The sequence below is a fragment of the Thermobia domestica genome, chromosome 16 (assembly GCF_964235325.1).
Source record: "Thermobia domestica chromosome 16, izTheDome1.hap1.1, whole genome shotgun sequence".
Lineage (NCBI taxonomy): Eukaryota > Metazoa > Arthropoda > Insecta > Zygentoma > Lepismatidae > Thermobia > Thermobia domestica.
Window position 1 is genome coordinate 72653121 of NC_137469.1, and position 15196 is coordinate 72668316.

Genomic DNA, 15196 nt, shown 5'->3' on the forward strand with positions numbered 1-15196 from the left:
CTTATAGTTTACATATAACTCTGTTAGCATTCAGACATATTGTTCTCATTTTTGTGGAAGAAGAAAGTTTGAGTCTTGTGTGTCATATTCTTGATTACATGATAGTATGGGTACCATATAGGAGTCAGAAAGCTGAAGGATTCCTGTAACTCGTGTCTAACATTGTATATAGGAGATCTCCGTTAAACGTCCTCACCTCACAAATGGAAGATAAATTGTTATTTGTTTTATATAATCACAGATACTGAACAAATCTAGAGAGAAGTTTTGCCGGGAAAATTTGTTATGAAACTACTGAATACTTCTGTCAGAAGAAGTCAGCAGTTTTGACGTTGTTTGATACCGCTCTTGACCAATGTTATAATGCTCAAATTTTTGGTAGGTATGCGCTCGATCGTTTTCAAAAAGAGTAAAGCCTCGTATAAAATAGATCTCTCGTAGTACTTGTATTTAATATACAAACCTATAAAATATTAGGTTGGTATATGCCGCACACCCCCGTATACGTTCCATTACATCCCTGCTCTTGACTGATTTTATTCTGATCTTAATGAAACCTCACGGAGGATTACTTGTAGTGGGTAAGTCAGGGTTGCTTGGTGACCAGATCAAAGGAACAAGTACCTGCCTCGGATTCACGTCCGACCCGCTTATTTCCAAACAATCATTCAGTCAATACCGAGAGCAAAGCGCGCTGAAAATCTGTTTCACTGCAATATGATCTTATCTGCAACTACATTTGCAGTGAGCTGTGAAAGAGCCTGCCTTCGTTTGTTTGTTCATTAATAATAAGACTATAGAAATATGTCCAAATGTGTTACTTAATTTGGAATTTAACCTCTCTTTTGAGTATCGAAGCTATAGGAGACGTGCTCCTACAATTTAACCTCGGCTCATACCCACATGAGTACACATCAGAAATAGAACCTGGAGAATTTGTGTAATTCGGATCCTATGTAAACTGTATATCAAGTGCTCATATAGACTCTCAGTGCTATTTTTTAAAAGCTAAAGGAGACTGATTAATGAAACTGAATTACTATGAAAGAATTGGTGGAATGAGAATGTAAGACTTTCCTATGAAAACCCACTGACAAATCCACCACCAATTTACGAGGGTTGCTATATATATTTCTGGCCTAGGCAACACTAAGTGTTGCCAGGTGCAATCTGACATTTCCATTGGAAAGTTTGACATTTTGTAGCATAAATGTACTCAGAACTTTTTGACTTACGACAATTTTTTTTTCTTTTACAGGTACTTGAAGAAATCAACTTGGCAAAAAAATGGAATTAACTCGTGAACATTTTCGTGCGATCATTTTTCACAACTTTCGACGTGGATTATCACGACAAGAGTGCATCGATGAACTTAAATCTTTGTATGGCGACGAAGCACCATCCTATAGCACTGTGAAAAACTGGTACAACGAATTCAATCGTGGCCGACGCTCGCTCAAAGACGAATTCCGTGAAGGTCGTCCAAAAACAGCCGTTGTGCCAGAAAACATCGATGCCGTACGTGAACTGATAATGCAAGACCGTCATGTGACTTACCGTGAGATAGAGGCATGCCTAGGCATTTCTTCCACCAGCATACATTCGATATTGCATGAACACCTGGCCGTAAAAAAGGTTTGTTCTCGTTGGATCCCGCACAATTTGACAATCGCTCAAAAGAAAGCTCGTGTGGATTGGTGTAAAGAAATGCTGAAAAAATACGATCGCGGTGCTTCAAAAGACGTTTATAAGATCGTCACAGGTGACGAATCATGGATCTATGCGTATGAGCCCGAAACAAAACAGCAATCGACCGTGTGGGTCTTCCAAGACGAGCCAAATCCAACGAAAGTTGTTCGTGGAAGAAGCACTTCGAAGCAAATGGTCGCCTGTTTCTTCGGCATAACTGGTCATGTGGCGACTGTTCCGCTTGAGCAACGTAGGACGGTCAATTCTGAGTGGTACACCACCATTTGTTTGCCTGAAGTCTTCGGAGAAATTCGAAAAATGAACAAGAGAAGACGAATCATTGTGCACCATGACAATGCGAGCTCTCACACATCGGCTCAAACCAGCGCATTTTTGACCGGCCAAAACGTCGAAGTGATGGGTCATCCGCCGTACAGCCCTGACTTGGCACCCAATGACTTCTTTTTATTCCCACACATCAAGAAAAAAATGCGTGGTCAACGATTTTCGTCGCCAGAAAATGCTGTTGAAGCATTCAAAAACCATGTTTTGGAGGTGTCTCAATCGGAGTGGAAAAAGTGCTTCGAAAATTGGTTTGAGCGCATGCAAAAGTGTATAAATCTTGATGGAGAATATTTTGAAAAACAATAAAACCATTTTCGTTGATAAATATTCGTATTTTCATTATTAGGCCAGAAATATATATAGCAGCCCTCGTACACAGCCTAGGATCGAACTATGGACCCCTCGCAACGGAGTTACACTCTACCATTAAAAATAATTCGAATTCCATTGGCTTTCGTGTCACGATCGTTAGCCTAACGTCTCAGAGTACTCGACTACACCACATCGACACCATCGACCCAGTGATGTTAACCGGTGGGGAAAATCCCCATTTCGTGGGATTTTTGGGCCTTAATTTTGAAGAATGGGCTAAAGATATTTTCTTTTCATGAAATTGGCCACATATATGGGATTTTCCCCTCACCCACAACACATTTCTCAAATTATGAAAACATCAATGCGATTGTTCCTTGTATTGTCCTATTTTCACAACAGTTCTTACTAGCTGTTGCAACCACATGCTGTCGCAATTCGTCGCCAGGAGAACACATCCACAGGTAATGCATTTGTTCAGGAGCAGAAAACTCAATTACAGAGATCGGGGATGAAAGGTCAAGGGAGGTAATCTTATGTTCAAGCGCGTCCGCGAAACAAGTGCTCTTTCGTCTATTTCCCATATTACTCTAAGAGACTGCTCAATGTTTGTTTAATCTGTTATTACTACAGAAGAATTGGAACTTTTTTGGAACACTTAGACTTACATTGAAAAAGGTGAGTGTTATGTTTTGAGTTCTTAAATGCAAATTTCGTAATTAGTGCAATATGGGAATTTTCGCCTCACGCGATGGGATTTTGTAACATTTCAGGTTGGCATCACTGCATCGACCTATCCAGGGGCGCACCCACGGGGGGTCCATCGGGTCTGGACCCCTCAAAAACTCAACATACATTTGTACACTTCCACAATAAAATTATAATTGTTTAACAGAGAAGCATGAAAAATTGATCTTACACTTCATCTGTAGTCTTTCTCTTATAAAAACAATCTATCATTTTTTTTTTTTTTTTTTTGAAAATGTAGGTGGAAATATTTTACAACTGTTTATTCTCTTTTCGGGTGCAGAATAATACCCGTTCAATACTATATAGATGTTGGCTTGTAGTATTGGACCTACCCCTAAAGCTTGGACCCCCAACAAAAAAAATTCTGGGTGCGCGCCTGATGTTCCTAAGTCAAATTGAAGTTTAACGTCCCTTTTCAGTTCTTCGACTACGAAAAACATGCTTGGTACCAAAGCTGTATGAGACATGGAAATTATGAACTTATAATTTAAAATATAATCCAAACTGTACTCACCGGGAACCGACTCCGGACTAAAGGTGACTACATTAACCAGTGAGTTAATTACTCAGTATGACTAACCAAAAACACTATCTAAACTCTTGATTTAAAGTATTTGGTCTAGGAATTAATTCGTGCGGTTTTTAATAAAAATTGAAGCTTTATTTCAAAAACAAAGTAAATGAATACGTTAACAAAAATATTGTCCATCGCTAGCCACTACTTTCTCCCATCTTTCAGGCAATTTACGGATTCCGTGTCGAAAGAATTCCTCATCTTTTGACGCAATCTAATCAAAGATCCATTTTTCGATATTTTCTGAAGAAGTGAACCGCTGTCCAATCAAATCGTTATTCATGCAATCGATCAAGTAGTTGTCAGACGGAGCAGTGTCTGGTGAATATCGCGGGTGGAGTAACACTTTCCATCCGACATTTTCCAAATAGGTTTTGACCGGTTTTGCGACATGTGGTCGAGCGTTATCATCTTGATAAATAAGTTTATTATGCCTGTTATTCCATTCTGGTCGTTTTCAGGCCAGAGCTTGCTTCAAACGCATTAATTGTTGTCGATAGCGGTGTCCATTAATAGTTTCACCAAGTTTCAGAAGTTCATAGTACACCACACGTTTCAAATCCCACCATATATACAGCATAACCTTTGCACAATGAATATCTCGTTTCGGTTGTGAAGCACCTGGTTCACCTTGCTTCACCCAGGCCTTTTTTCGTTTAGGATTCTCGTAATGAATCCACTTCTCATCACCAGTTACAATTCGATGCAAAAATCCCTTCCTTTTCTGTCTTTGAAGCAGCAATTCGCAAACGGTTTTTCTTCTTTCAACGTCTTTCTTTTCAATTCATGTGAAACCCAATAAGACATCTTTTGAATCATTCCTATGGCTTTGAGACGTTTGGAAACTGTTGTTTGCTCAACTCCAAATGCTTCTGCAAGTTCGTCCTGCGTTTGACACGAATCCTGATCAAGCAATGCTCTCAATTCTTCATCTTCAAATTCTTTTGGCTGTCCAAATTGCTTTTGGTCTTCCAAGCTGAAATCACCACCTTTAAACCGTGCAAACCACTTCTGACACGTTCGCTCAGCTAGAGCATGGTCACCAAACACTTCCACTAAAATATGATGACTTGCGGTAGCACTTTTCTTCATGTTAAAGCAATGAAGAATAACTCCCCGCAAAAACACTTTATCAGGCACAAAATGGGCCATTTTCAGTTGAAGAAAAAATGTTGTTGTTTCCGCTTCAAGCAACTGACATATACTAAACAAGATGCTCAATGACAGTAGTTTTCAACGCATGTTTGGATCAACGAAACTATTGGACAATAAGCTAGTTACGCCATCTTTTGTAAAACCGCACGAATTAATTCCTAGACCAAATATAAAGTGACAATTCTAGAAGGAACATACCGATAAAAATTCAAATTCAAATAGCTTTCTGAATGTAATATATGAAACTTCCTTCCTTTAGCTTGTAGAGATAAAATAATATTTAAAAAAATCCCATGTGATGTTCCGCAAGAGCCGCCACTGAAGCTCTTTAATAATTCAGTGATAAATTACCCATCACTAACACTCTATTTTAATTACACAAGTCGTTTTTCATTTTCATGTTAACGTGCAAGTAAATTTTGTTATTTTCTTTAACAAGTGCACAATGTGGAACACTGAACATTCTTATACACATAAACATCACCGCAAACACAGGCTGCACATGCCAACATGAACAAACTTTTATTTTCACGTGTCATAGATGAAGACAAATGACTTATTATGAGCCTTCGTCATCTTACGAGTTATTACAAGGAAGAATGAGGATCTACAGAAGGAAGTTGTGTGTACTTGATAATTATTATTACAAGTAATTCCAAGAACATAAGTAAACATGTCGCACGGAAAATTGTGCTGCTGTCATTTCTCATATTGTAGATGTACTAAGCATGAAAATGTGTTAATCGGGCAGCAGAGTGCTTCACATGTGAAAGTTCTTGTTTCCAAGAGGAACTGTCTCATCATTGTTATGGCAAAATGTCTACAGTTTTGTTTCCTTCGTAGCGCATCTGATATAAATATAACTCGTGCGAAGAAGCAAGTGCTCTTTACTACTGTGTACATTTTTCTGTCTTCGAAACTAATATCGAATAAACTAAAAGTAAAATTTTATAACAGTATCAAAATTATCTCTAATACTGAATGAATATGATACTAATACTAATATGAATAAAATAAAGAATTACGGTGCATCGCTTGAAGATATGGGCAGTGCCGGCCCTAGGCAATTTGCTGCCCCGTACAATGGCATCATTTGCAGCCCTCCGTTTCTCCAGAAAGAACAAATCTTAAAAGCCAAGATTTTAAATATGCTACCCCATCATAAACAACGAAGAGGAGGGAAAGTGCACTCGCACTCAGAGAGACCTAAAGGAATACAAATACAATCTCATTGTGTCTGTTTTTTTTCTTTAAATAATAATCTGTTATGTTAGTGAAAGATAAAGCAAAACGCGTGCAGAGAAAAGATAGTAATCCTTTTTATAGAATTCAATATCGAGCTTCAATCTCAATATATCAGTTTACAATTCCAGTGCAACTAGCTCTTTTATCTTTATTTCTTGATTTTCCTTCTACATCTGTTAAAAATTTTTAAAGAAACTTGTTTGTATCTTCAATGATAAGGATCTGTTTGTGACAAAGACAAGACTAGTTTTCATATCAAAACTGTGATAATTAACTAAACCGAACAGGTATTCGCTACTGTTCGAGAATTGAGTTCTTGTAATTGACAACATTCAAGCAATTCATGCTGGGATTTATAACAAGCAATTCATGCTGGGATTTATTTGAACACTTGCTTTAGCACTATCCACGTGACCTTAAACTAATGCTACCTAAACATAATTTATGAATGTAGTATTCAAATAGAAGATCGGCTTAGTAAATTTAACTACCATCACCATAAAGTCTGTTTCCAACAAGAAATATTTGTTTTAAATAACATAGTTATATCAGATTTTCCCCCCCTCGAAACTGGCAGCCCCGTACAAATGCACTGTTGCACATATGGTAGAGCCGGTAATGGATGTGGGCCTTCCAGTTCCAACGAGTTATTAATGGTGCACCTATTAGAGTAATGTTCAACGACAAAAATGTTTTAGTAAAAGAGAGTACGGTAATAGCGTTAGCAAGAATTGTTTTGAAAATGCAATACAGTAAACTACCGATTATTTGCGACCTTACTATAATTCTTTTCTTTTTCAACTAGAAATTACGGTGTGAAAAAAAAGTGTTGTCCAAAAAACTTTGTGACAAAATGTTTTAGAAAAATTTCAATCACGAATAAAGAAGAGGTTTTTAAAGATGATAAAATAAAAACAGTAGATAGGGATTTTTTCTGCAAAAAGTACAACATACTTGTTAGTGCAGAAAATTACTCTTTATTAAGCCATAATTGTTTGTGTAGGGCCCTTACTGCAAATACAAATTGCTCAATAACATTTTCGTGTTGATTTGGACCATTTTGAGGATTATTCGCGGTTGACACACTACCCAATTTTTTAGGATAATTGGCAGTTTACTGTAGTTAGATTTTGAATAAATGAATAATTATGGTTGAATGGGGACATTAGCAGAGAGACTAATAGAGCGTCATGTTTTGTTCCACGCAATTATGATTCACAATTTATACAGAAACCAAAACTTCGATTTGTAACATGTCCTAGGGACTACAAGTAAATTTCATGTGAGACTGTGACCGAAACAAATATCGAAGGCATTAAAATTGGAGGGAGGAAAAGATAAAAATCCCTATACCCAAGTTTCTTATTTCAAACATATTGACATGATACAACAGCAAAGAAAAACGAAATTCTATGAATAATTATCTTCTATTAGTGTATTAAAATACCATACATAATTAGAAAAAATTAATAAAAACAATAATATATTCGTTTTTTAAATAAAAATATTATAACAGTGTCACAAGAAAGGGGTTAAAATTCAACTTAACTTGAAAATTAACAATTACAGTTAAAAATGTCATTTTTTTACTTCTACGCAATGTGAATTATCTTGAGTTGTCTAAATTAATGTAAAATATACTAAATAAAATTAAGGAAAATTAATTGACTATTATGAAAAATATTATTTCCAAGCAAAATTGATCATTAATAAACTAAAAAGTCATAAAATTAACAAAAACATAATTGAAAATTGTATATTATTTTAAAAAATATTTTTGTTTATGTTAGTTTTACAAAAAAAATCAATTTTTAGATGATTGTATATTTCCACGAAAGAGTTCTTGCAGAATATTCATTACACGTAGTTTCCGGGAAAAAAATAAAGATTAATATTGCGAATTCTTTTAATGGTAATCGATTAAAAATTAATGTCTACAAAATTTAATTGATTAATTTAAAAATTTACAATTTTTTTAAACTGAATAATTTAATAGTTTTTTTAGCTGATTAATTACAAGCCTACTAACATCATATGCAAAATGCCTTTATAAATTTTGTAATTAAATTTATATTTGGTTCTAATAGAAGGTGTGAAACTCACAGTGAAGTTTTCTTCGCTGAAATAAATGCACGCGAAATTTTATACTGAACCAAGAATTGTTCTGTATCTGTTCCATGATTATTGTTTCTTTTCTTTTTTCTTGTCTGCCAGTTTGAATTTAGGGCAATCCGTAGCATACATACTACAGATGTATAACGCATAGGCACTGATAAGGCAGTTAAGAAACTAAAACCTTACATCTGATATGTTGGGTTACATAACTTACATTTCTGGCAACCAACGCAATGTCGCTTGGAAAACCAATCAATATATCCAGTCCTGAATTGAACATAAAACTCATAAGTGATGAACATTGTAAAAGGACTTTGTTAATTATAGAGTTCACTAAAAAAAAAAAAAAAAAGGTACTTGATTAAGAAAAACACTCTTAAAAAAAGCAAAAATTTCCGTTATTTTCAAGAAAGGAAAATAAAGCCAGCTTTAGTATGAAAAAAGCTAACTTTTTCTCGCACCTCTAACTTTATGCAAATCATTTTCAACTTTAAATATTTAATTTTGTCACAGTTCACACATCGAATTATTTACCTAAGAACTCCAGTCTATGTGAAAGGCTAAATGACAAATAATTGCCTACATACAGTATAGTAAACGACATATTCCACACTATTTAATTGCGTAGTGTGTTGTTCCGCCCGCCTGGAGCTATTTACGCAAACAGAAAGTTTTGTTAGGATTGGGAAGTGGTCAATCGTTAGGGAAGGAAGCATAACTACTAGAGGAAGATTAAATAATGTTTAAAAATAAAAATGGCGGAAGAAAAGACGAGTAGATCAGTAATTGTACAGAATAAGTAGACCAAACATCTTTTTCCGTTCTTCCTCAATAGTTGCTAAATATCTCGTTTCCTTCACAATCGATTCTCATTTGTCTTTCTTTTTTCTTTTCCTTTCACATAACAAATAGTTACGGAATGGTTACGGGAGAATACAAAAAGTGCAACGAAAGAAATTAAGAATTCCGTTCGTTCAGTGAACTCAGCGATTAGCTTCACCGATGCATAAAAGCAAACACGCAACGTTTACGTTGAGTTAAATACACAAATGTTGTACTGAATGAACCTGGTTAATACGATCTCTTCTTGTAGTCATGCATAGCAATTAGTTACGGAAGTTAGCTTTGGAGCTGAAGGATACACCGGGCGATTGACTCTGTATATAAGGGATTCTTATTCTTAATGGGGGCACAGGGGAAGCGGGGATGGAAAATGACGGCTTAATAACAATTAAAGTGTGTTACTGCTTATGAATAGTAAACCTAACAGAAACAAATTGTTCAGTCTTCTGTGATTTACCATCATACCTCAAACTTAATGGTTTAGATTATAAAATTCTTCCGATGGGCTTTAAGAGAAATCATTTTATACTTGTACTTTCAAGCACGAATAATTCATGCGGTAATTAGCAAGGTAGCGACTAATTATTCCATGAAATATCTCTAATATACAATTTGCAGCAGAAGGAAATTAAGATGAACTGGGATATACTATATATACACATTCTATTGGGACATACATGTGTATTCTATTAGAATCCTTTAATCAACAGGAAACCTACTTTTTAACAGAAAAAATAATAATATGAAATAATTTATAACGTACGTTTCCACTTGAAATGTAATTAAAGATTCAAGAAATATGGATCACTAAAAGGAAGGATTCAAATACAATATTTGAAACCCAAAGACTGAATGACATTCAGAATTGAACTTAGATATGTTTTCGGCATATGACAAATTGCTCATGTTAGTAATAGAGAGCTCATGTTTGATGCGACGAGTTGAAAATTCGATCTCCGGAAGTGTGAGCTCATAGTAAAACTAAGTTGATCGAATCTTTTCAGTTCTCTGAGACACAACGTGATCTACCACATATTTACATTTAAGAAAAATCAAACCTCATGTCTCGCTCATGTCTCTTCACGGCCAAACATAGTGTTTGTGTGCATGGTCTCGGGTTCGACTCTCGGTGGGAGGCAAATCCTCCAAAGACTTGTAAATTCCATTTCATATTGTCGTGATAAATACAAAGGACGTTTAACAACAATAAATCAATGAAATATTCCCTTTTCTTCCAATAATTATCATCATTCCATCCCTCATATAATTTTTCATTATTATTATCTTGTATTTATCATCAGTATCCTTTACCTAACAGGAAAAATTGTTCGGGCAATAAACTAAAAATCTAATTTCTTGTCTGCGGTTTGAGAAAAACTTAATATGTATAGTGGAGACAGAAAACGGAATTCAAAGAAACCGAACCAATATCCATCGAAAGTAAGATCTTTTCTTCCTTAGGCGCAAAGTTAATAACCTAGCCATTATGTTCTTCTTTTTCTTTTTCTTTTTGTTTTTTAACAGTACTTGAGAATTGTCATTATGGTGACTTAATGCAATAGAAAGTAGTCAAAGGTTTTGTAGGAGTTTAACTTTAAAAAAAATGCATTTCTGCTTCAGGGTATTTACAAGGTATTCTTTCACTTTCTTGGCTAACATAGCTATGGTTTCGATAAGCAAATAATTTGTTCTGGAGAAAATCAGGTATTGAAATCTTTTAAAGTTTTTCACATATCCCACTTTCCTTCTTACATGATGTAATTCTTTCTCCTTCTACGACTACTAAATCTACTATTAATAATACTATTTCTACAGCAGAGAAGAAAACACGTGAACTCCATTGTGGGAGAGTTTACGAAAGACTATGGCCGTCTCGACGACTTAACCGACTAACACATGGTCAACATACTATTATTTATGACTTTCCAGATTAGAGTTCGATACTTTGTAATTTAGGTAGCTCTCCAATTGCTTTACAATGTTCAAGATTACTGTTCGGAGGTAGAGTTATTTTAGCTGTATGAGGGGAAGAAGAACTTATGTAGTTTCATACAGCTGCAATTTTAGTTTTTTGGATTATATGAGACACGGACCTATAGCTTAATTTGGGACTTGAATTTCATGAGCTCCCACCGGGAATCAAACCCGGATCTTCCTCTTCGAAAGCACGTACATGAACAATGTAAGTAGCTATTTTAGATTCTATTTTCCCGGAAGTATAGCAAATCTCCATATTAACTTTCATTGAGCTGAAGCTCATTATCGTTAACAGCAAGTGAATTGTGTGGTCTTTGTCACAGAGATCTTAGGCTCTTTCAGAAAATTCATCAAGTTTGTATGATGTTAGACGTGACTGAGGTGAAGACTGACCGAAAAAGTATCCTATGATCTTTCTCATCCTATCTAATGATTAATTCACATTTTGTCACAAGAGAACATCCTAGATGCAGTTTGCTTTTGCGCCACTTTACGTGTGAATTTTGAACTTGGTGCACAAAACACTTCTCATTGATACTTAGTACCCTTCATAAAGCGAAACCAACTTGGAATAGTTATGTGTCGTTTTCTTATTCCTATTTGATGTAGGATGAACTGAATTGTATTTTTATAATCGATGTTTAATACTAGAGTTCAGAAAATGTGTATTTCCGTCGAATGCACGGTGAGCAACTCAGAAATTAGAAAATCTCGTGAAATAGATTTGTGCGTCCACAGTGCAACATTAAGTTAAGTTACATAGCTTCTTTCAACAACAGTTACTTTTGTAAGAAGAATCAATTGTGTCCTTGAAGAATGTCGACTAGTAATCCCTGCAGTGATCTTAATATAGTCTAATTGCAATTTGCGAGACTTGTGTACATTACTGAATTTCCTATTTCATATCATTACTATTTTATTTCTGTATTTATACGATACAACGTGTATTTCGAATATTTCGAAAGATATGAAAATATACTGTTTCATTCAATGACTAGCTTTTGAAGAAACCATAAGCCAAGATAGTAATTGTAAATCAATATGTAATATATTGATTAAACGAGAAAAAACAGAAGTACATGTTGAGAAAAGGTATTAATACGGAATTGATGCATTTATCACCTAAGGATAATAAAGAAAAGTCTTATAATCCTTATTCTAATTGTTCTATGATCTGTATCTAACTATAAACAAGCAAGCCATGATTATGCTGCTCTGTCGATATTTACGTGATGGGTATCTTACTTATTTGTTAGATCTACTTCTCAGTGACGGTATGTTTTAATCATTGTAAAACCAGGGTATGCCTTCATCACTGAAAAAACAGAGGCAGTATGGCATACCACCGCATACCGTCTCACTTCAACCACTGGTTAGATGCATTCAGAATTTTATTATTTTGATTTCGAAATGCACTAGAAAACTTTGAAATTTTTTGTTTTACGTTGCATGATTTTGTCCTGAAGGTTAAAGGAGAAGGACGATGAATGAAATTCAATAATTATAAAAAGAATTAGTAGAACCAAAGTGTGGGAGGAAATAGGAGACCTCAAGAAAACTCACGGAGTTGTCCACCACAAACTCATATAACCTGTGATTAAACCAGGAATCATTTGCACCAGAAGTGAGTCACTTTACTCCTCACGAAATGAAAAACTACTATGGACTACGGTGTTCTTTTAATTTTTCCTATTAGCAATAGAATTATTTTTTTATAACTCTCTATTTACGTGAATATACTTATTCTAGTATTAGTAAACAAAAACAAAATATATATATATATTTTTTAGTATTATGAATGGGGAATACAAAGTAAGTAAATTGTTAGCGCTAAAAACCCATAAAAAGGATATGACGTGCCAGACTGCTTTTAGTTAGTTGGTCAGAATCTCGGCTTTCGTCGCCCTTATTTCTAGCTTTTTGGACCCGAGTCTACTGAATCGTTTCTCAATTAGCTTTCTCGAATTGCTTCACAATATTAGTGTCTATGCCCAAAACTCTATATTTCCAACCTGGAGTCGAATCTGGGAACATTCCCGCTAATCATTTGATTAAACGGTTTCTCGAATATCAGCAGACTAATTGCCCAACTCGAGTTAAATATATTAAATAAAGTCTCTAACTGTATAATTTATATGATGAACAACTCGGAAGTTATTAGATAACAGAATGGTTTAGGAAGTTAGAAAGCAGATGTTGCTGTCCTTGCTGGAACACATCATGAAAAATAAGGAGGCACATTGTGAGCCACACAGAGAAAAATCCGTTCTCCGGACAGCGGTATATTATATAAGTATACGGTATCCTCTTGCTTACTATAGAAATCAGTACGGAGCATACGTTATCAGTATGCTACATAGGCACTGCCCTTAGATGTTACATCATGCCATTGCAGGATGTCTGACATCTAACAGTTTTACGTATATCACATGCATATACTTATGTTACCTTCGTCAACTATATGTTATATCCGTCCATTTGTATGTGAGATCCTGATCGCCTACATTGTTTCATACGGAAAGTACGTATAGATGGAACACTTATACAGAAAGTATTATAAAACATGCGTTTTTAGTTATACGTCTGCTGTACGGTGTCCAAAAACTACAGGAATTACGCATGTAACCTATCTTTTTAAGTACGCCACCTACAATTTGTTTCTTAGTGAATGAGGAGAAGATGGAAACTCGTGCAGAAATACGTGCTCAAACGAGTAGTCATTTTTTTTGGAAGGGGGATATTTTAAGTGCCGGAACTGTACGGTGAATGATCCGTGTTTTTCCCTGTGTATCTAAAACTTCCTTAATAATAATAATAATAATAATAATAATAATAATAATAATAATAATAATAATAATAATAATAATAATAATAATAATAATAATAATAATAATGTCGGTTAGGCCGTTTTCGAAATCGCCTTAACGCATACAGCATTTGTTATTGAGAATTAGGTTCCAAAGTAATAGAAGAGGGCAAAAACATGCAACTTCTCACTGAATATTATATTCCAAAGGTACGTTTCGGAAGTATTTAATGTTATCCTAAAGTACACGATTAACTTCCAGGAAAATAGAGATTCATATTATAGTTAGCAAATGTTGAACACCAAACTCAGATTTCTAAAGGTAAAAATAAATGTCACCCAGAACTAGTTTTCCTAATTCTATGTGAATCATTTATCATGGGGCATTACATTCTAAAATATCTTTCGAAATAATACGTAACTTAAACGTATTATATATTCAGGTTAAAAAAACAAATGATAGGCCTACATGCAAAATTATAACGTAATTTGCGTTTTAAGGTGGATCACCACCCGAAAGTCAGTACATGTTCCCTTAACTACTGTTCTATGAAACATCACATATTTTAAACATTGTACTATAAGATAGAGTTATGTTTTAGCTACAATACAAGACACTGATTCATTTGGTTGTGTCTTGTGATATCGAAAAAAATAACAAATAAAAGAAAATATTTGATTCGTTTTACAATGTGCACACAAGATGGCACTTGCTGTTAGATGTTACCAGAAGCGCTCAGTTTTATGAAATGTTTATTTGTACGTGTAAAGTATTTTAAAGTAACGACCTTATTACGAAATAGATATATTGTTTAACCGTTTATCCTGTTACATTTCACGTTATCTTTAAATATTAATTTACATTTAAGGAAATAGATTTTGAGAAGAAACTTGCGCAGAACGCCATAATACGTTGTTGCCAAATTTGTACGTTTACTGTGACAGTCGCAATAAGAAAATTCCTGGATTCTAGCGTTGCAGTCCGAGAAGCGGAACTTAGCTGTGAATTACGGTAACTGTCGAAAATTAATTTCTTCAGTAAGTATCCACGCAGAATTTTATGATTACATCCTTTATTATCTAGCATCAGTAAACAGTCGACACTATCTGGCAACGCCGCACTATTCATCAGCGTTCAGCATAGCACCGAGTACACTTAGTGATCCACCATAACGAAAACAAATGTTGAAATGTAAGGACCAATCGATTGAGTCACTGAACTGAACAAAATGAGATAATGACTGCAAATCCTTATGCGTAGTTTTCGAATAAAACCGTGAATTGGGACTACTACTGTGGGTCAGTATTAGAGAGCTCACCGCTCGTGAAAGTGGTCAATAGTTCGATCCCAAGCGACATGAGTTTGTGTTGGGATAACATGGAGT

At 34.9% G+C, this 15196-nt stretch overlaps 1 protein-coding gene across 2 annotated transcripts in view; it reads right to left on the bottom strand.

Moving 5' to 3' along the window:
- LOC145673157 (uncharacterized) overlaps window positions 1–15196 on the bottom strand; it is an 89586-nt gene that overhangs the window by 59120 nt on the left and 15270 nt on the right. The window lies entirely within an intron of this gene.